Consider the following 23,368-nt stretch of genomic DNA (forward strand, 5'->3'; position numbering starts at 1 on the left):
CTGCGCCAAAGAGCAATGATTGGCATGTTAAACTTTGCATGCAAAGGTACCAGTCCAAATCTTGGGGGTACTATTTTATTACTCTTGACCTTTTCCATTTCTGTCATCTTTGTTTATTGATAGCTCAAATCCAACACCAGTAGGTTGAAAGAGACAATTATTGATTCCTTTCAAAACGTCCATCAGCTTGAACAAGTTACAGAAATACAAACATTATAATACGTTTACATCACATTCCTACACAAAATAGTGTGGCATTAAGAAATCCTATCCTGTTTTTCTGAAATGCATTTCAGAGGCCTGATTCCCAGCATCCTTTTTTGAAGCTTTCTGCGCTATTGATAAGGCGAATTTAGCACATTTTGAAAGAGAAGTGTTCTTAAATCAAACCTAGAGAACCACAATGACGGTATCATTCAGATAGTACAAATGTTTTTTGTATATTAGTATGGAAATTGTGAAATAAAACGTTTTTCATGCTGATTTTCAACAGTCGATCTGCAATCGTGAAACATAAGCTTTTGCTTGGAGGCCTCACAGGTACTGATCTAATTTTCTCTTTTAAGATTATTCACAAATCATATGATATGCTTTGTATAAATCAACTATATTGTTAGATCAAAATTGAGTAAAAAGTGAGTATCTCAATTTCATGACATATAGAAGAGTAAGGAGAAGAAGCTCATGTTTCAAATGTGGAGAGGCAACAACTTTTCATTATTTTCACCTCCACTAATTATATGCATTTTTATAATGTATGTGTTTATGTTGTCCTATAAATATACAGAGACATATAGCAAGATATAGGGAGATACATACGTGTAAAGTGGATATGTACAAGTTTATAAGTAAATGAGATGTTTTTCCAATTAATAATTCTAAGAACTGAATGGAAAAGAAAATCGTAAAGTTTAGATAAGTCCCACTGTGATTTGTACTCAGATCCCGGTTTTCAGAGTCTAGAGTGCTAAGCATGATACCATCAAACCACCTGTACCAGGTTGAGCTTTTCATTTTGAGAGAAGAGATTGCATTCACGGGGGAATCTTATATTTTATTGCAAAATCGTATCTCACATAAAAAGTACTGTTCAACAAGGTGATAGCGTTACTTGAGTCCTCTGGGCAACATCCTTCCCTAACATAGTTCAATATGCAAAAGTTGAACAGAATAGAAAAGTAATAACATTCTGTTGGTCTTTGACTGTCGAACATTAAAAACTTTGAAATGTTCACATTGCTGCAGCAATTTGCTCCCTTGTTACATGGGAGGTTCCATGGTGTAATGGTTAGCACTTTGGACTTTGAATCCAAGGATCCGAGTTCAAATCTCGGTGGGACCACTTTCATGACTGTTGATCAAATCTTTTTCTGTCAAGTGTATTCATAAATATCACAAATCTAACACGGGTAGAGTGAAACATTAATTTATTGATTGTATTCTGAAAGTCTATTCGAAGTGAGCAAATGATAGAACTTTTAGAAAACATGGAAATTAAATGGCTCAAAATAATGAGACATTTTGCGAGCTGACTCTGTTTTCTCAAACTCATCACAGGGGGCTGATGCAAGATATTACTTTCTTAAATCTTACTGTTATTGATAAGGGGAAGATGGAACTTTTTAATTGGAAATCCTTCATTAAAACAAAACTTGAGGAATCAAATTGTGTATTATGGGGACAGAAGATATGACGTTTTGAATAACAATCATGAAATTCAGACACACATATATTTACACTCTGATTTTCTAAAGTAAATCCATAACCATAAAGTAAAATCTTTCGAAAGACGTGTCAAAGGTAATAATCTGAATTTCTCTTTCAAAGAAATTCACAATTAAATGCACTGTGTAATTCAAGCATGTTGTCATATAAGAAATCAGCAAAAATTAACTATCTCATTACTGGTCATACAGATGAGAGAGGAAATGAACCTAACGTTTAAATTGTGGATGGGAAACAACAGTTTTTAGTTTTCAGCTTCAATACATATGTTTATGAATAATTGATTTCTGTATATAGTCTTATCGCTATCTAGACGGATATAGCTATGTATACATAGATGCATACTTATACGTTGATAAATATCAGTATAAAACATTGTTATGTTTTTCCAAGTCCAAATTCTAAGAAATGGGTGAAATAGTAAATCTCATAATTCAAGTAGGTCCCACCGAGATTTGAACTCGGATCGCTGGATTCAGAGTCCAGGATGATAACCATTAGACCATGGAACCCTCCCATACATGAGTCATTTTTCCATTGAGACAAAAGAGAGCGCATTAGTGCGGGGGCATTTCTTACATTGATGAAAGGATATCTCTGTTGAATGCTCATAGTGTAAAGAGCTATAATGTGATTTGATTCTGTTCAGATATATTCTCCATAACAGTGTTAAATATGCACACGTTTATCAAGATAGGCAAGTTATATCATAATGATCATCTTTGACTGTATCATATTAAAACATTTTACATTTCCAAACTAATACACCCATTTCTTTGTCTCTCACATGGGCTGCGCCAAAGAGCAATGATTGGCACTTTGGACTTTGCATGCAAAGGTACCAGTCCAAATCTTGGGGGTACTATTTTATTACTCTTGACCTTTTCCATTTCTGTCATCTTTGTTTATTGATAGCTCAAATCCAACACCAGTAGGTTGAAAGAGACAATTATTGATTCCTTTCAAAACGTCCATCAGCTTGAACAAGTTACAGAAATACAAACATTATAATACGTTTACATCACATTCCTACACAAAATAGTGTGGCATTAAGAAATCCTATCCTGTTTTTCTGAAATGCATTTCAGAGGCCTGATTCCCAGCATCCCTTTTTGAAGCTTTCTGCGCTATTGATAAGGCGAATTTAGCAAATTTTGAAAGAGAAGTGTTCTTAAATCAAACCTAGAGAACCACAATGACGGTATCATTCAGATAGTACAAATGTTTTTTGTATATTAGTATGGAAATTGTGAAATAAAACGTTTTTCATGCTGATTTTCAACAGTCGATCTGCAATCGTGAAACATAAGCTTTTGCTTGGAGGCCTCACAGGTACTGATCTAATTTTCTCTTTTAAGATTATTCACAAATCATATGATATGCTTTGTATAAATCAACTATATTGTTAGATCAAAATTGAGTATCAAAATTGAGTAAAAAGTGAGTATCTCAATTTCATGACATATAGAAGAGTAAGGAGAAGAAGCTCATGTTTCAAATGTGGAGAGGCAACAACTTTTCATTATTTTCACCTCCACTAATTATATGCATTTTTATAATGTATGTGTTTATGTTGTCCTATAAATATACAGAGACATATAGCAAGATATAGGGAGATACATACGTGTAAAGTGGATATGTACAAGTTTATAAGTAAATGAGATGTTTTTCCAATTAATAATTCTAAGAACTGAATGGAAAAGAAAATCGTAAAGTTTAGATAAGTCCCACTGTGATTTGTACTCAGATCCCGGTTTTCAGAGTCTAGAGTGCTAAGCATGATACCATCAAACCACCTGTACCAGGTTGAGCTTTTCATTTTGAGAGAAGAGATTGCATTCACGGGGGAATCTTATATTTTATTGCAAAATCGTATCTCACATAAAAAGTACTGTTCAACAGAGTGATAGCGTTACTTGAGTCCTCTGGGCAACATCCTTCCCTAACATAGTTCAATATGCAAAAGTAGAACAGAATAGAAAAGTAATAACATTCTGTTGGTCTTTGACTATAGAACATTAAAAACTTTGAAATGTTCACATTGCTGCAGCAATTTGCTCCCTTGTCACATGGGAGGTTCCATGGTGTAATGGTTAGCACTTTGGACTTTGAATCCAAGGATCTGAGTTCAAATCTCGGTGGGACCACTTTCATGACTGTTGATCAAATCTTTTTCTGTCAAGTGTATTCATAAATATCACAAATCTAACACGGGTAGAGTGAAACATTAATTTATTGATTGTATTCTGAAAGTCTATTTGATGTGAGCAAATGATAGAACTTTTAGAAAACATGGAAATTAAATGGCTCAAAATAATGAGACATTTTGCGAGCTGACTCTGTTTTCTCAAACTCATCACAGGGGGCTGATGCAAGATATTACTTTCTTAAATCTTACTGTTATTGATAAGGGGAAGATGGAACTTTTTAATTGGAAATCCTTCATTAAAACAAAACTTGAGGAATCAAATTGTGTATTATGGGGACAGAAGATATGACGTTTTGAATAACAATCGTGAAATTCAGACACACATATATTTACACTCTGATTTTCTAAAGTAAATCCATAACCATAAAGTAAAATCTTTCGAAAGACGTGTCAAAGGTAATAATCTGAATTTCTCTTTCAAAGAAATTCACAATTAAATGCACTGTGTAAGTCAAGCATGTTGTCATATAAGAAATCAGCAAAAATTAACTATCTCATTACTGGTCATATAGATGAGAGAGGAAATGAACCTAACGTTTAAATTGTGGATGGGAAACAACAGTTTTTAGTTTTCAGCTTCAATACATATGTTTATGAATAATTGATTTCTGTATATAGTCTTATCGCTATCTAGACGGATATAGCTATGTATACATAGATGCATACTTATACGTTGATAAATATCAGTATAAAACATTGACGTTATGTTTTTCCAAGTCCAAATTCTAAGAAATGGGTGAAATAGTAAATCTCATAATTCAAGTAGGTCCCACCGAGATTTGAACTCGGATCGCTGGATTCAGAGTCCAGGATGCTACCCATTAGACCATGGAACCCTCCCATACATGAGTCATTTTTCCATTGAGACAAAAGAGAGCGCATTAGTGCGGGGGCATTTCTTACATTGATGAAAGGATATCTCTGTTGAATGCTCATAGTGTAAAGAGCTATAATGTGATTTGATTCTGTTCAGATACATTCTCCATAACAGTGTTAAATATGCACACGTTTATCAAGATAGGCAAGTTATATCATAATGATCATCTTTGACTGTATCATATTAAAACATTTTACATTTCCAAACTAATACACCCATTTCTTTGTCTCTCACATGGGCTGCGCCAAAGAGCAATGATTGGCACTTTGGACTTTGCATGCAAAGGTACCAGTCCAAATCTTGGGGGTACTATTTTATTACTCTTGACCTTTTCCATTTCTGTCATCTTTGTTTATTGATAGCTCAAATCCAACACCAGTAGGTTGAAAGAGACAATTATTGATTCCTTTCAAAACGTCCATCAGCTTGAACAAGTTACAGAAATACAAACATTATAATACGTTTACATCACATTCCTACACAAAATAGTGTGGCATTAAGAAATCCTATCCTGTTTTTCTGAAATGCATTTCAGAGGCCTGTTTCCCAGCATCCCTTTTTGAAGCTTTCTGCGCTATTGATAAGGCGAATTTAGCACATTTTGAAAGAGAAGTGTTCTTAAATCAAACCTAGAGAACCACAATGACGGTATCATTCAGATAGTACAAATGTTTTTTGTATATTAGTATGGAAATTGTGAAATAAAATGTTTTTCATGCTGATTTTCAACAGTCGATCTGCAATCGTGAAACATAAGCTTTTGCTTGGAGGCCTCACAGGTACTGATCTAATTTTCTCTTTTTAGATTATTCACAAATCATATGATATGCTTTGTATAAATCAACTATATTGTTAGATCAAAATTGAGTAAAAAGTGAGTATCTCAATTTCATGACATATAGAAGAGTAAGGAGAAGAAGCTCATGTTTCAAATGTGGAGAGGCAACAACTTTTCATTATTTTCACCTCCACTAATTATATGCATTTTTATAATGTATGTGTTTATGTTGTCCTATAAATATACAGAGACATATAGCAAGATATAGGGAGATACATACGTGTAAAGTGGATATGTACAAGTTTATAAGTAAATGAGATGTTTTTCCAATTAATAATTCTAAGAACTGAATGGAAAAGAAAATCGTAAAGTTTAGATAAGTCCCACTGTGATTTGTACTCAGATCCCGGTTTTCAGAGTCTAGAGTGCTAAGCATGATACCATCAAACCACCTGTACCAGGTTGAGCTTTTCATTTTGAGAGAAGAGATTGCATTCACGGGGGAATCTTATATTTTATTGCAAAATCGTATCTCACATAAAAAGTACTGTTCAACAGAGTGATAGCGTTACTTGAGTCCTCTGGGCAACATCCTTCCCTAACATAGTTCAATATGCAAAAGTTGAACAGAATAGAAAAGTAATAACATTCTGTTGGTCTTTGACTGTAGAACATTAAAAACTTTGAAATGTTCACATTGCTGCAGCAATTTGCTCCCTTGTCACATGGGAGGTTCCATGGTGTAATGGTTAGCACTTTGGACTTTGAATCCATGGATCCGAGTTCAAATCTCGGTGGGACAACTTTCATGACTGTTGATCAAATCTTTTTCTGTCAAGTGTATTCATAAATATCACAAATCTAACACGGGTAGAGTGAAACATTAATTTTTTGATTGTATTCTGAAAGTCTATTCGATGTGAGCAAATGATAGAACTTTTAGAAAACATGGAAATTAAATGGCTCAAAATAATGAGACATTTTGCGAGCTGACTCTGTTTTCTCAAACTCATCACAGGGGGCTGATGCAAGATATTACTTTCTTAAATCTTACTGTTATTGATAAGGGGAAGATGGAACTTTTTAATTGGAAATCCTTCATTAAAACAAAACTTGAGGAATCAAATTGTGTATTATGGGGACAGAAGATATGACGTTTTGAATAACAATCATGAAATTCAGACACACATATATTTACACTCTGATTTTCTAAAGTAAATCCATAACCATAAAGTAAAATCTTTCGAAAGACGTGTCAAAGGTAATAATCTGAATTTCTCTTTCAAAGAAATTCACAATTAAATGCACTGTGTAATTCAAGCATGTTGTCATATAAGAAATCAGCAAAAATTAACTATCTCATTACTGGTCATACAGATGAGAGAGGAAATGAACCTAACGTTTAAATTGTGGATGGGAAACAACAGTTTTTAGTTTTCAGCTTCAATACATATGTTTATGAATAATTGATTTCTGTATATAGTCTTATCGCTATCTAGACGGATATAGCTATGTATACATAGATGCATACTTATACGTTGATAAATATCAGTATAAAACATTGACGTTATGTTTTTCCAAGTCCAAATTCTAAGAAATGGGTGAAATAGTAAATCTCATAATTCAAGTAGGTCCCACCGAGATTTGAACTCGGATCGCTGGATTCAGAGTCCAGGATGCTAACCATTAGACCATGGAACCCTCCCATACATGAGTCATTTTTCCATTGAGACAAAAGAGAGCGCATTAGTGCGGGGGCATTTCTTACATTGATGAAAGGATATCTCTGTTGAATGCTCATAGTGTAAAGAGCTATAATGTGATTTGATTCTGTTCAGATATATTCTCCATAACAGTGTTAAATATGCACACGTTTATCAAGATAGGCAAGTTATATCATAATGATCATCTTTGACTGTATCATATTAAAACATTTTACATTTCCAAACTAATACACCCATTTCTTTGTCTCTCACATGGGCTGCGCCAAAGAGCAATGATTGGCACTTTGGACTTTGCATGCAAAGGTACCAGTCCAAATCTTGGGGGTACTATTTTATTACTCTTGACCTTTTCCATTTCTGTCATCTTTGTTTATTGATAGCTCAAATCCAACACCAGTAGGTTGAAAGAGACAATTATTGATTCCTTTCAAAACGTCCATCAGCTTGAACAAGTTACAGAAATACAAACATTATAATACGTTTACATCACATTCCTACACAAAATAGTGTGGCATTAGGAAATCCTATCCTGTTTTTCTGAAATGCATTTCAGAGGCCTGATTCCCAGCATCCCTTTTTCAAGCTTTCTGCGCTATTGATAAGGCGAATTTAGCAAATTTTGAAAGAGAAGTGTTCTTAAATCAAACCTAGAGAACCACAATGACGGTATCATTCAGATAGTACAAATGTTTTTTGTATATTAGTATGGAAATTGTGAAATAAAACGTTTTTCATGCTGATTTTCAACAGTCGATCTGCAATCGTGAAACATAAGCTTTTGCTTGGAGGCCTCACAGGTACTGATCTAATTTTCTCTTTTAAGATTATTCACAAATCATATGATATGCTTTGTATAAATCAACTATATTGTTAGATCAAAATTGAGTAAAAAGTGAGTATCTCAATTTCATGACATATAGAAGAGTAAGGAGAAGAAGCTCATGTTTCAAATGTGGAGAGGCAACAACTTTTCATTATTTTCACCTCCACTAATTATATGCATTTTTATAATGTATGTGTTTATGTTGTCCTATAAATATACAGAGACATATAGCAAGATATAGGGAGATACATACGTGTAAAGTGGATATGTACAAGTTTATAAGTAAATGAGATGTTTTTCCAATTAATAATTCTAAGAACTGAATGGAAAAGAAAATCGTAAAGTTTAGATAAGTCCCACTGTGATTTGTACTCAGATCCCGGTTTTCAGAGTCTAGAGTGCTAAGCATGATACCATCAAACCACCTGTACCAGGTTGAGCTTTTCATTTTGAGAGAAGAGATTGCATTCACGGGGGAATCTTATATTTTATTGCAAAATCGTATCTCACATAAAAAGTACTGTTCAACAGAGTGATAGCATTACTTGAGTCCTCTGGGCAACATCCTTCCCTAACATAGTTCAATATGCAAAAGTAGAACAGAATAGAAAAGTAATAACATTCTGTTGGTCTTTGACTGTAGAACATTAAAAACTTTGAAATGTTCACATTGCTGCAGCAATTTGCTCCCTTGTCACATGGGAGGTTCCGTGGTGTAATGGTTAGCACTTTGGACTTTGAATCCAAGGATCTGAGTTCAAATCTCGGTGGGACCACTTTCATGACTGTTGATCAAATCTTTTTCTGTCAAGTGTATTCATAAATATCACAAATCTAACACGGGTAGAGTGAAACATTAATTTATTGATTGTATTCTGAAAGTCTATTTGATGTGAGCAAATGATAGAACTTTTAGAAAACATGGAAATTAAATGGCTCAAAATAATGAGACATTTTGCGAGCTGACTCTGTTTTCTCAAACTCATCACAGGGGGCTGATGCAAGATATTACTTTCTTAAATCTTACTGTTATTGATAAGGGGAAGATGGAACTTTTTAATTGGAAATCCTTCATTAAAACAAAACTTGAGGAATCAAATTGTGTATTATGGGGACAGAAGATATGACGTTTTGAATAACAATCGTGAAATTCAGACACACATATATTTACACTCTGATTTTCTAAAGTAAATCCATAACCATAAAGTAAAATCTTTCGAAAGACGTGTCAAAGGTAATAATCTGAATTTCTCTTTCAAAGAAATTCACAATTAAATGCACTGTGTAAGTCAAGCATGTTGTCATATAAGAAATCAGCAAAAATTAACTATCTCATTACTGGTCATATAGATGAGAGAGGAAATGAACCTAACGTTTAAATTGTGGATGGGAAACAACAGTTTTTAGTTTTCAGCTTCAATACATATGTTTATGAATAATTGATTTCTGTATATAGTCTTATCGCTATCTAGACGGATATAGCTATGTATACATAGATGCATACTTATACGTTGATAAATATCAGTATAAAACATTGACGTTATGTTTTTCCAAGTCCAAATTCTAAGAAATGGGTGAAATAGTAAATCTCATAATTCAAGTAGGTCCCACCGAGATTTGAACTCGGATCGCTGGATTCAGAGTCCAGGATGCTAACCATTAGACCATGGAACCCTCCCATACATGAGTCATTTTTCCATTGAGACAAAAGAGAGCGCATTAGTGCGGGGGCATTTCTTACATTGATGAAAGGATATCTCTGTTGAATGCTCATAGTGTAAAGAGCTATAATGTGATTTGATTCTGTTCAGATACATTCTCCATAACAGTGTTAAATATGCACACGTTTATCAAGATAGGCAAGTTATATCATAATGATCATCTTTGACTGTATCATATTAAAACATTTTACATTTCCAAACTAATACACCCATTTCTTTGTCTCTCACATGGGCTGCGCCAAAGAGCAATGATTGGCACTTTGGACTTTGCATGCAAAGGTACCAGTCCAAATCTTGGGGGTACTATTTTATTACTCTTGACCTTTTCCATTTCTGTCATCTTTGTTTATTGATAGCTCAAATCCAACACCAGTAGGTTGAAAGAGACAATTATTGATTCCTTTCAAAACGTCCATCAGCTTGAACAAGTTACAGAAATACAAACATTATAATACGTTTACATCACATTCCTACACAAAATAGTGTGGCATTAAGAAATCCTATCCTGTTTTTCTGAAATGCATTTCAGAGGCCTGATTCCCAGCATCCCTTTTTGAAGCTTTCTGCGCTATTGATAAGGCGAATTTAGCACATTTTGAAAGAGAAGTGTTCTTAAATCAAACCTAGAGAACCACAATGACGGTATCATTCAGATAGTACAAATGTTTTTTGTATATTAGTATGGAAATTGTGAAATAAAACGTTTTTCATGCTGATTTTCAACAGTCGATCTGCAATCGTGAAACATAAGCTTTTGCTTGGAGGCCTCACAGGTACTGATCTAATTTTCTCTTTTAAGATTATTCACAAATCATATGATATGCTTTGTATAAATCAACTATATTGTTAGATCAAAATTGAGTAAAAAGTGAGTATCTCAATTTCATGACATATAGAAGAGTAAGGAGAAGAAGCTCATGTTTCAAATGTGGAGAGGCAACAACTTTTCATTATTTTCACCTCCACTAATTATATGCATTTTTATAATGTATGTGTTTATGTTGTCCTATAAATATACAGAGACATATAGCAAGATATAGGGAGATACATACGTGTAAAGTGGATATGTACAAGTTTATAAGTAAATGAGATGTTTTTCCAATTAATAATTCTAAGAACTGAATGGAAAAGAAAATCGTAAAGTTTAGATAAGTCCCACTGTGATTTGTACTCAGATCCCGGTTTTCAGAGTCTAGAGTGCTAAGCATGATACCATCAAACCACCTGTACCAGGTTGAGCTTTTCATTTTGAGAGAAGAGATTGCATTCACGGGGGAATCTTATATTTTATTGCAAAATCGTATCTCACATAAAAAGTACTGTTCAACAGAGTGATAGCGTTACTTGAGTCCTCTGGGCAACATCCTTCCCTAACATAGTTCAATATGCAAAAGTTGAACAGAATAGAAAAGTAATAACATTCTGTTGGTCTTTGACTGTAGAACATTAAAAACTTTGAAATGTTCACATTGCTGCAGCAATTTGCTCCCTTGTCACATGGGAGGTTCCATGGTGTAATGGTTAGCACTTTGGACTTTGAATCCAAGGATCTGAGTTCAAATCTCGGTGGGACCACTTTCATGACTGTTGATCAAATCTTTTTCTGTCAAGTGTATTCATAAATATCACAAATCTAACACGGGTAGAGTGAAACATTAATTTATTGATTGTATTCTGAAAGTCTATTTGATGTGAGCAAATGATAGAACTTTTAGAAAACATGGAAATTAAATGGCTCAAAATAATGAGACATTTTGCGAGCTGACTCTGTTTTCTCAAACTCATCACAGGGGGCTGATGCAAGATATTACTTTCTTAAATCTTACTGTTATTGATAAGGGGAAGATGGAACTTTTTAATTGGAAATCCTTCATTAAAACAAAACTTGAGGAATCAAATTGTGTATTATGGGGACAGAAGATATGACGTTTTGAATAACAATCGTGAAATTCAGACACACATATATTTACACTCTGATTTTCTAAAGTAAATCCATAACCATAAAGTAAAATCTTTCGAAAGACGTGTCAAAGGTAATAATCTGAATTTCTCTTTCAAAGAAATTCACAATTAAATGCACTGTGTAAGTCAAGCATGTTGTCATATAAGAAATCAGCAAAAATTAACTATCTCATTACTGGTCATATAGATGAGAGAGGAAATGAACCTAACGTTTAAATTGTGGATGGGAAACAACAGTTTTTAGTTTTCAGCTTCAATACATATGTTTATGAATAATTGATTTCTGTATATAGTCTTATCGCTATCTAGACGGATATAGCTATGTATACATAGATGCATACTTATACGTTGATAAATATCAGTATAAAACATTGACGTTATGTTTTTCCAAGTCCAAATTCTAAGAAATGGGTGAAATAGTAAATCTCATAATTCAAGTAGGTCCCACCGAGATTTGAACTCGGATCGCTGGATTCAGAGTCCAGGATGCTAACCATTAGACCATGGAACCCTCCCATACATGAGTCATTTTTCCATTGAGACAAAAGAGAGCGCATTAGTCCGGGGGCATTTCTTACATTGATGAAAGGATATCTCTGTTGAATGCTCATAGTGTAAAGAGCTATAATGTGATTTGATTCTGTTCAGATACATTCTCCATAACAGTGTTAAATATGCACACGTTTATCAAGATAGGCAAGTTATATCATAATGATCATCTTTGACTGTATCATATTAAAACATTTTACATTTCCAAACTAATACACCCATTTCTTTGTCTCTCACATGGGCTGCGCCAAAGAGCAATGATTGGCACTTTGGACTTTGCATGCAAAGGTACCAGTCCAAATCTTGGGGGTACTATTTTATTACTCTTGACCTTTTCCATTTCTGTCATCTTTGTTTATTGATAGCTCAAATCCAACACCAGTAGGTTGAAAGAGACAATTATTGATTCCTTTCAAAACGTCCATCAGCTTGAACAAGTTACAGAAATACAAACATTATAATACGTTTACATCACATTCCTACACAAAATAGTGTGGCATTAAGAAATCCTATCCTGTTTTTCTGAAATGCATTTCAGAGGCCTGATTCCCAGCATCCCTTTTTGAAGCTTTCTGCGCTATTGATAAGGCGAATTTAGCACATTTTGAAAGAGAAGTGTTCTTAAATCAAACCTAGAGAACCACAATGACGGTATCATTCAGATAGTACAAATGTTTTTTGTATATTAGTATGGAAATTGTGAAATAAAACGTTTTTCATGCTGATTTTCAACAGTCGATCTGCAATCGTGAAACATAAGCTTTTGCTTGGAGGCCTCACAGGTACTGATCTAATTTTCTCTTTTAAGATTATTCACAAATCATATGATATGCTTTGTATAAATCAACTATATTGTTAGATCAAAATTGAGTAAAAAGTGAGTATCTCAATTTCATGACATATAGAAGAGTAAGGAGAAGAAGCTCATGTTTCAAATGTGGAGAGGCAACAACTTTTCATTATTTTCACCTCTACTAATTATATGCATTTTTATAATGTATGTGTTTATGTTGTCCTATAAATATACAGAGACATATAGCAAGATATAGGGAGATACATACGTGTAAAGTGGATATGTACAAGTTTATAAGTAAATGAGATGTTTTTCCAATTAATAATTCTAAGAACTGAATGGAAAAGAAAATCGTAAAGTTTAGATAAGTCCCACTGTGATTTGTACTCAGATCCCGGTTTTCAGAGTCTAGAGTGCTAAGCATGATACCATCAACCCACCTGTACCAGGTTGAGCTTTTCATTTTGAGAGAAGAGATTGCATTCACGGGGGAATCTTATCTTTTATTGCAAAATCGTATCTCACATAAAAAGTACTGTTCAACAAGGTGATAGCGTTACTTGAGTCCTCTGGGCAACATCCTTCCCTAACATAGTTCAATATGCAAAAGTTGAACAGAATAGAAAAGTAATAACATTCTGTTGGTCTTTGACTGTAGAACATTAAAAACTTTGAAATGTTCACATTGCTGCAGCAATTTGCTCCCTTGTCACATGGGAGGTTCCATGGTGTAATGGTTAGCACTTTGGACTTTGAATCCAAGGATCCGAGTTCAAATTTCGGTGGGACCACTTTCATGACTGTTGATCAAATCTTTTTCTGTCAAGTGTATTCATAAATATCACAAATCTAGCACGGGTAGAGTGAAACATTAATTTATTGATTGTATTCTGAAAGTCTATTCGATGTGAGCAAATGATAGAACTTTTAGAAAACATGGAAATTAAATGGCTCAAAATAATGAGACATTTTGCGAGCTGACTCTGTTTTCTCAAACTCATCACAGGGGGCTGATGCAAGATATTACTTTCTTAAATCTTACTGTTATTGATAAGGGGAAGATGGAACTTTTTAATTGGAAATCCTTCATTAAAACAAAACTTGAGGAATCAAATTGTGTATTATGGGGACAGAAGATATGACGTTTTGAATAACAATCGTGAAATTCAGACACACATATATTTACACTCTGATTTTCTAAAGTAAATTCATAACCATAAGGTAAAATCTTTCGAAAGACGTGTCAAAGGTAATAATCTGAATTTCTCTTTCAAAGAAATTCACAATTAAATGCACTGTGTAAGTCAAGCATGTTGTCATATAAGAAATCAGCAAAAATTAACTATCTCATTACTGGTCATATAGATGAGAGAGGAAATGAACCTAACGTTTAAATTGTGGATGGGAAACAACAGTTTTTAGTTTTCAGCTTCAATACATATGTTTATGAATAATTGATTTCATTATATAGTCTTATCGCTATCTAGACGGATATAGCTATGTATACATAGATGCATACTTATACGTTGATAAGTATCAGTATAAAACATTGACGTTATGTTTTTCCAAGACCAAATTCTAAGAAATGGGTGAAATAGTAAATCTCATAATTCAAGTAGGTCCCACCGAGATTTGAACTCGGATCGCTGGATTCAGAGTCCAGGATGCTAACCATTAGACCATGGAACCCTCCCATACATGAATCATTTTTCCATTGAGACAAAGGAGAGCGCATTAGTGCGGGGGCATTTCTTACATTGATGAAAGGATATCTCTGTTGAATGCTCATAGTGTAAAGAGCTATAATGTGATTTGATTCTGTTCAGATACATTCTCCATAACAGTGTTAAATATGCACACGTTTATCAAGATAGGCAAGTTATATCATAATGATCATCTTTGACTGTATCATATTAAAACATTTTACATTTCCAAACTAATACACCCATTTCTTTGTCTCTCACATGGGCTGCGCCAAAGAGCAATGATTGGCACTTTGGACTTTGCATGCAAAGGTACCAGTCCAAATCTTGGGGGTACTATTTTATTACTCTTGACCTTTTCCATTTCTGTCATCTTTGTTTATTGATAGCTCAAATCCAACACCAGTAGGTTGAAAGAGACAATTATTGATTCCTTTCAAAACGTCCATCAGCTTGAACAAGTTACAGAAATACAAACATTATAATACGTTTACATCACATTCCTACACAAAATAGTGTGGCATTAAGAAATCCTATCCTGTTTTTCTGAAATGCATTTCAGAGGCCTGATTCGCAGCATCCCTTTTTGAAGCTTTCTGCGCTATTGATAAGGCGAATTTAGCACATTTTGAAAGAGAAGTGTTCTTAAATCAAACCTAGAGAACCACAATGACGGTATCATTCAGATAGTACAAATGTTTTTTGTATATTAGTATGGAAATTGTGAAATAAAACGTTTTTCATGCTGATTTTCAACAGTCGATCTGCAATCGTAAAACATAAGCTTTTGCTTGGAGGCCTCACAGGTACTGATCTAATTTTCTCTTTTAAGATTATTCACAAATCATATGATATGCTTTGTATAAATCAACTATATTGTTAGATCAAAATTGAGTAAAAAGTGAGTATCTCAATTTCATGACATATAGAAGAGTAAGGAGAAGAAGCTCATGTTTCAAATGTGGAGAGGCAACAACTTTTCATTATTTTCACCTCTACTAATTATATGCATTTTTATAATGTATGTGTTTATGTTGTCCTATAAATATACAGAGACATATAGCAAGATATAGGGAGATACATACGTGTAAAGTGGATATGTATAAGTTTATAAGTAAATGAGATGTTTTTCCAATTAATAATTCTAAGAACTGAATGGAAAAGAAAATCGTAAAGTTTAGATAAGTCCCACTGTGATTTGTACTCAGATCCCGGTTTTCAGAGTCTAGAGTGCTAAGCATGATACCATCAAACCACCTGTACCAGGTTGAGCTTTTCATTTTGAGAGAAGAGATTGCATTCACGGGGGAATCTTATATTTTATTGCAAAATCTAATCTCACATAAAAAGTACTGTTCAACAGAGTGATAGCGTTACTTGAGTCCTCTGGGCAACATCCTTCCCTAACATAGTTCAATATGCAAAAGTTGAACAGAATAGAAAAGTAATAACATTCTGTTGGTCTTTGACTGTAGAACATTAAAAACTTTGAAATGTTCACATTGCTGCAGCAATTTGCTCCCTTGTCACAAGGGAGGTTCCATGGTGTAATGGTTAGCACTTTGGACTTTGAATCCAAGGATCCGAGTTCAAATCTCGGTGGGACCACTTTCATGACTGTTGATCAAATCTTTTTCTGTCAAGTGTATTCATAAATATCACAAATCTAACACGGGTAGAGTGAAACATTAATTTATTGATTGTATTCTGAAAGTCTATTCGATGTGAGCAAATGATAGAACTTTTAGAAAACATGGAAATTAAATGGCTCAAAATAATGAGACATTTTGCGAGCTGACTCTGTTTTCTCAAACTCATCACAGGGGGCTGATGCAAGATATTACTTTCTTAAATATTACTGTTATTGATAAGGGGAAGATGGAACTTTTTAATTGGAAATCCTTCATTAAAACAAAACTTGAGGAATCAAATTGTGTATTATGGGGACAGAAGATATGACGTTTTGAATAACAATCGTGAAATTCAGACACACATATATTTACACTCTGATTTTCTAAAGTAAATCCATAACCATAAGGTAAAATCTTTCGAAAGACGTGTCAAAGGTAATAATCTGAATTTCTCTTTCAAAGAAATTCACAATTAAATGCACTGTGTAAGTCAAGCATGTTGTCATATAAGAAATCAGCAAAAATTAACTATCTCATTACTGGTCATATAGATGAGAGAGGAAATGAACCTAACGTTTAAATTGTGGATGGGAAACAACAGTTTTTAGTTTTCAGCTTCAATACATATGTTTATGAATAATTGATTTCTTTATATAGTCTTATCGCTATCTAGACGGATATAGCTATGTATACATAGATGCATACTTATACGTTGATAAGTATCAGTATAAAACATTGACGTTATGTTTTTCCAAGACCAAATTCTAAGAAATGGGTGAAATAGTAAATCTCATAATTCAAGCAGGTCCCACCGAGATTTGAACTCGGATCGCTGGATTCAGAGTCCAGAGTGCTAACCATTACACCATGGAACCCTCCCATGCATGAGTCATTTTTCCATTGAGACAAAAGAGAGCGCATTAGTGCGGGGGCATTTCTTACATTGATGAAACGATATCTCTGTTGAATGCTCATAGTGTAAAGAGCTATAATGTGATTTGATTCTGTTCAGATACATTCTCCATAACAGTGTTAAGTATGCAAACGTTTATCAGGATAGGCAAGTTATATCATAATCATCATCTTTGACTGTAACATATTAAAACATTTTACATTTCCAAACTAATACACCCATTTCTTTGTCTCTCACATGGGCTGCGCCAAAGAGCAATGATTGGCACGTTAAACTTTGCATGCAAAGGTACCAGTCCAAATCTTGGGGGTACTATTTTATTACTCTTGACCTTTTCCATTTCTGTCATCTTTGTTTATTGATAGCTCAAATCCAACACCAGTAGGTTGAAAGAGACAATTATTGATTCCTTTCAAAACGTCCATCAGCTTGAACAAGTTACAGAAATACAAACATTATAATACGTTTACATCACATTCCTACACAAAATAGTGTGGCATTAAGAAATCCTATCCTGTTTTTCTGAAATGCATTTCAGAGGCCTGATTCCCAGCATCCCTTTTTGAAGCTTTCTGCGCTATTGATAAGGCGAATTTAGCACATTTTGAAAGAGAAGTGTTCTTAAATCAAACCTAGAGAACCACAATGACGGTATCATTCAGATAGTACAAATGTTTTTTGTATATTAGTATGGAAATTGTGAAATAAAACGTTTTTCATGCTGATTTTCAACAGTCGATCTGCAATCGTGAAACATAAGCTTTTGCTTGGAGGCCTCACAGGTACTGATCTAATTTTCTCTTTTAAGATTATTCACAAATCATATGATATGCTTTGTATAAATCAACTATATTGTTAGATCAAAATTGAGTAAAAAGTGAGTATCTCAATTTCATGACATATAGAAGAGTAAGGAGAAGAAGCTCATGTTTCAAATGTGGAGAGGCAACAACTTTTCATTATTTTCACCTCTACTAATTATATGCATTTTTATAATGTATGTGTTTATGTTGTCCTATAAATATACAGAGACATATAGCAAGATATAGGGAGATACATACGTGTAAAGTGGATATGTACAAGTTTATAAGTAAATGAGATGTTTTTCCAATTAATAATTCTAAGAACTGAATGGAAAAGAAAATCGTAAAGTTTAGATAAGTCCCACTGTGATTTGTACTCAGATCCCGGTTTTCAGAGTCTAGAGTGCTAAGCATGATACCATCAAACCACCTGTACCAGGTTGAGCTTTTCATTTTGAGAGAAGAGATTGCATTCACGGGGGAATCTTATATTTTATTGCAAAATCTAATCTCACATAAAAAGTACTGTTCAACAGAGTGATAGCGTTACTTGAGTCCTCTGGGCAACATCCTTCCCTAACATAGTTCAATATGCAAAAGTTGAACAGAATAGAAAAGTAATAACATTCTGTTGGTCTTTGACTGTAGAACATTAAAAACTTTGAAATGTTCACATTGCTGCAGCAATTTGCTCCCTTGTCACATGGGAGGTTCCATGGTGTAATGGTTAGCACTTTGGACTTTGAATCCAAGGATCCGAGTTCAAATCTCGGTGGGACCACTTTCATGACTGTTGATCAAATCTTTTTCTGTCAAGTGTATTCATAAATATCACAAATCTAACACGGGTAGAGTGAAACATTAATTTATTGATTGTATTCTGAAAGTCTATTCGATGTGAGCAAATGATAGAACTTTTAGAAAACATGGAAATTAAATGGCTCAAAATAATGAGACATTTTGCGAGCTGACTCTGTTTTCTCAAACTCATCACAGGGGGCTGATGCAAGATATTACTTTCTTAAATATTACTGTTATTGATAAGGGGAAGATAAAACTTTTTAATTGGAAATCCTTCATTAAAACAAAACTTGAGGAATCAAATTGTGTATTATGGGGACAGAAGATATGACGTTTTGAATAACAATCGTGAAATTCAGACACACATATATTTACACTCTGATTTTCTAAAGTAAATCCATAACCATAAGGTAAAATCTTTCGAAAGACGTGTCAAAGGTAATAATCTGAATTTCTCTTTCAAAGAAATTCACAATTAAATGCACTGTGTAAGTCAAGCATGTTGTCATATAAGAAATCAGCAAAAATTAACTATCTCATTACTGGTCATATAGATGAGAGAGGAAATGAACCTAACGTTTAAATTGTGGATGGGAAACAACAGTTTTTAGTTTTCAGCTTCAATACATATGTTTATGAATAATTGATTTCTTTATATAGTCTTATCGCTATCTAGACGGATATAGCTATGTATACATAGATGCATACTTATACGTTGATAAGTATCAGTATAAAACATTGACGTTATGTTTTTCCAAGACCAAATTCTAAGAAATGGGTGAAATAGTAAATCTCATAATTCAAGCAGGTCCCACCGAGATTTGAACTCGGATCGCTGGATTCAGAGTCCAGAGTGCTAACCATTACACCATGGAACCCTCCCATACATGAGTCATTTTTCCATTGAGACAAAAGAGAGCGCATTAGTGCGGGGGCATTTCTTACATTGATGAAACGATATCTCTGTTGAATGCTCATAGTGTAAAGAGCTATAATGTGATTTGATTCTGTTCAGATACATTCTCCATAACAGTGTTAAGTATGCAAACGTTTATCAGGATAGGCAAGTTATATCATAATCATCATCTTTGACTGTAACATATTAAAACATTTTACATTTCCAAACTAATACACCCATTTCTTTGTCTCTCACATGGGCTGCGCCAAAGAGCAATGATTGGCACGTTAAACTTTGCATGCAAAGGTACCAGTCCAAATCTTGGGGGTACTATTTTATTACTCTTGACCTTTTCCATTTCTGTCATCTTTGTTTATTGATAGCTCAAATCCAACACCAGTAGGTTGAAAGAGACAATTATTGATTCCTTTCAAAACGTCCATCAGCTTGAACAAGTTACAGAAATACAAACATTATAATACGTTTACATCACATTCCTACACAAAATAGTGTGGCATTAAGAAATCCTATCCTGTTTTTCTGAAATGCATTTCAGAGGCCTGATTCCCAGCATCCCTTTTTGAAGCTTTCTGCGCTATTGATAAGGCGAATTTAGCACATTTTGAAAGAGAAGTGTTCTTAAATCAAACCTAGAGAACCACAATGACGGTATCATTCAGATAGTACAAATGTTTTTTGTATATTAGTATGGAAATTGTGAAATAAAACGTTTTTCATGCTGATTTTCAACAGTCGATCTGCAATCGTGAAACATAAGCTTTTGCTTGGAGGCCTTACAGGTACTGATCTAATTTTCTCTTTTAAGATTATTCACAAATCATATGATATGCTTTGTATAAATCAACTATATTGTTAGATCAAAATTGAGTAAAAAGTGAGTATCTCAATTTCATGACATATAGAAGAGTAAGGAGAAGAAGCTCATGTTTCAAATGTGGAGAGGCAACAACTTTTCATTATTTTCACCTCTACTAATTATATGCATTTTTATAATGTATGTGTTTATGTTGTCCTATAAATATACAGAGACATATAGCAAGATATAGGGAGATACATACGTGTAAAGTGGATATGTACAAGTTTATAAGTAAATGAGATGTTTTTCCAATTAATAATTCTAAGAACTGAATGGAAAAGAAAATCGTAAAGTTTAGATAAGTCCCACTGTGATTTGTACTCAGATCCCGGTTTTCAGAGTCTAGAGTGCTAAGCATGATACCATCAAACCACCTGTACCAGGTTGAGCTTTTCATTTTGAGAGAAGAGATTGCATTCACGGGGGAATCTTATATTTTATTGCAAAATCTAATCTCACATAAAAAGTACTGTTCAACAGAGTGATAGCGTTACTTGAGTCCTCTGGGCAACATCCTTCCCTAACATAGTTCAATATGCAAAAGTTGAACAGAATAGAAAAGTAATAACATTCTGTTGGTCTTTGACTGTAGAACATTAAAAACTTTGAAATGTTCACATTGCTGCAGCAATTTGCTCCCTTGTCACATGGGAGGTTCCATGGTGTAATGGTTAGCACTTTGGACTTTGAATCCAAGGATCCGAGTTCAAATCTCGGTGGGACCACTTTCATGACTGTTGATCACATCTTTTTCTGTCAAGTGTATTCATAAATATCACAAATCTAACACGGGTAGAGTGAAACATTAATTTATTGATTGTATTCTGAAAGTCTATTCGATGTGAGCAAATGATAGAACTTTTAGAAAACATGGAAATTAAATGGCCCAAAATAATGAGACATTTTGCGAGCTGACTCTGTTTTCTCAAACTCATCACAGGGGGCTGATGCAAGATATTACTTTCTTAAATATTACTGTTATTGATAAGGGGAAGATGGAACTTTTTAATTGGAAATCCTTCATTAAAACAAAACTTGAGGAATCAAATTGTGTATTATGGGGACAGAAGATATGACGTTTTGAATAACAATCGTGAAATTCAGACACACATATATTTACACTCTGATTTTCTAAAGTAAATCCATAACCATAAGGTAAAATCTTTCGAAAGACATGTCTAAGGTAATAATCTGAATTTCTCTTTCAAAGAAATTCACAATTAAATGCACTGTGTAAGTCAAGCATGTTGTCATATAAGAAATCAGCAAAAATTAACTATCTCATTACTGGTCATATAGATGAGAGAGGAAATGAACCTAACGTTTAAATTGTGGATGGGAAACAACAGTTTTTAGTTTTCAGCTTCAATACATATGTTTATGAATAATTGATTTCTTTATATAGTCTTATCGCTATCTAGACGGATATAGCTATGTATACATAGATGCATACTTATACATTGATAAGTATCAGTATAAAACATTGACGTTATGTTTTTCCAAGACCAAATTCTAAGAAATGGGTGAAATAGTAAATCTCATAATTCAAGCAGGTCCCACCGAGATTTGAACTCGGATCGCTGGACTCAGAGTCCAGAGTGCTAACCAATACACCATGGAACCCTCCCATACATGAGTCATTTTTCCATTGAGACAAAGGAGAGCGCATTAGTGCGGGGGCATTTCTTACATTGATGAAAGGATATCTCTGTTGAATGCTCATAGTGTAAAGAGCTATAATGTGATTTGATTCTGTTCAGATACATTCTCCATAACAGTGTTAAATATGCACACGTTTATCAAGATAGGCATGTTATATCATAATGATCATCTTTGACTGTATCATATTAATACATTTTACATTTCCAAACTAATACACCCATTTCTTTGTCTCTCACATGGGCTGCGCCAAAGAGCAATGATTGGCACGTTAAACTTTGCATGCAAAGGTACCAGTCCAAATCTTGGGGGTACTATTTTATTACTCTTGACCTTTTCCATTTCTGTCATCTTTGTTTATTGATAGCTCAAATCCAACACCAGTAGGTTGAAAGAGACAATTATTGATTCCTTTCAAAACGTCCATCAGCTTGAACAAGTTACAGAAATACAAACATTATAATACGTTTACATCACATTCCTACACAAAATAGTGTGGCATTAAGAAATCCTATCCTGTTTTTCTGAAATGCATTTCAGAGGCCTGATTCCCAGCATCCCTTTTTGAAGCTTTCTGCGCTATTGATAAGGCGAATTTAGCACATTTTGAAAGAGAAGTGTTCTTAAATCAAACCTAGAGAACCACAATGACGGTATCATTCAGATAGTACAAATGTTTTTTGTATATTAGTATGGAAATTGTGAAATAAAACGTTTTTCATGCTGATTTTCAACAGTCGATCTGCAATCGTGAAACATAAGCTTTTGCTTGGAGGCCTTACAGGTACTGATCTAATTTTCTCTTTTAAGATTATTCACAAATCATATGATATGCTTTGTATAAATCAACTATATTGTTAGATCAAAATTGAGTAAAAAGTGAGTATCTCAATTTCATGACATATAGAAGAGTAAGGAGAAG

General features: G+C 33.9%; 12 non-coding genes across 12 annotated transcripts; 9 read left to right on the top strand and 3 right to left on the bottom strand.

The window, feature by feature from the left end:
• Window positions 1-1,270: 1,270 nt before the first annotated feature.
• On the top strand, window positions 1,271-1,342 carry TRNAQ-UUG (transfer RNA glutamine (anticodon UUG)). Its single transcript has one exon. It is a non-coding gene; the product is annotated as a tRNA-Gln (tRNA).
• Window positions 1,343-3,800: 2,458 nt separating this feature from the next.
• TRNAQ-UUG (transfer RNA glutamine (anticodon UUG)) lies at window positions 3,801-3,872 on the top strand. Its single transcript has one exon. It is a non-coding gene; the product is annotated as a tRNA-Gln (tRNA).
• A 2,448-nt stretch (window positions 3,873-6,320) lies between these two features.
• On the top strand, window positions 6,321-6,392 carry TRNAQ-UUG (transfer RNA glutamine (anticodon UUG)). The gene has a single exon. It is a non-coding gene; the product is annotated as a tRNA-Gln (tRNA).
• Window positions 6,393-8,840: 2,448 nt separating this feature from the next.
• On the top strand, window positions 8,841-8,912 carry TRNAQ-UUG (transfer RNA glutamine (anticodon UUG)). Its single transcript has one exon. It is a non-coding gene; the product is annotated as a tRNA-Gln (tRNA).
• Window positions 8,913-11,360: 2,448 nt separating this feature from the next.
• On the top strand, window positions 11,361-11,432 carry TRNAQ-UUG (transfer RNA glutamine (anticodon UUG)). The gene has a single exon. It is a non-coding gene; the product is annotated as a tRNA-Gln (tRNA).
• A 2,448-nt stretch (window positions 11,433-13,880) lies between these two features.
• Window positions 13,881-13,952, top strand: TRNAQ-UUG (transfer RNA glutamine (anticodon UUG)). The gene has a single exon. It is a non-coding gene; the product is annotated as a tRNA-Gln (tRNA).
• A 2,448-nt stretch (window positions 13,953-16,400) lies between these two features.
• On the top strand, window positions 16,401-16,472 carry TRNAQ-UUG (transfer RNA glutamine (anticodon UUG)). The gene has a single exon. It is a non-coding gene; the product is annotated as a tRNA-Gln (tRNA).
• An 826-nt stretch (window positions 16,473-17,298) lies between these two features.
• On the bottom strand, window positions 17,299-17,370 carry TRNAQ-CUG (transfer RNA glutamine (anticodon CUG)). The gene has a single exon. It is a non-coding gene; the product is annotated as a tRNA-Gln (tRNA).
• Window positions 17,371-18,920: 1,550 nt separating this feature from the next.
• Window positions 18,921-18,992, top strand: TRNAQ-UUG (transfer RNA glutamine (anticodon UUG)). Its single transcript has one exon. It is a non-coding gene; the product is annotated as a tRNA-Gln (tRNA).
• An 826-nt stretch (window positions 18,993-19,818) lies between these two features.
• Window positions 19,819-19,890, bottom strand: TRNAQ-CUG (transfer RNA glutamine (anticodon CUG)). The gene has a single exon. It is a non-coding gene; the product is annotated as a tRNA-Gln (tRNA).
• Window positions 19,891-21,440: 1,550 nt separating this feature from the next.
• On the top strand, window positions 21,441-21,512 carry TRNAQ-UUG (transfer RNA glutamine (anticodon UUG)). The gene has a single exon. It is a non-coding gene; the product is annotated as a tRNA-Gln (tRNA).
• An 826-nt stretch (window positions 21,513-22,338) lies between these two features.
• On the bottom strand, window positions 22,339-22,410 carry TRNAQ-CUG (transfer RNA glutamine (anticodon CUG)). The gene has a single exon. It is a non-coding gene; the product is annotated as a tRNA-Gln (tRNA).
• Window positions 22,411-23,368: the final 958 nt, after the last annotated feature.

The sequence above is a fragment of the Lissotriton helveticus genome, chromosome 4_1 (genome assembly GCF_964261635.1).
Source record: "Lissotriton helveticus chromosome 4_1, aLisHel1.1, whole genome shotgun sequence".
NCBI lineage: Eukaryota > Metazoa > Chordata > Amphibia > Caudata > Salamandridae > Lissotriton > Lissotriton helveticus.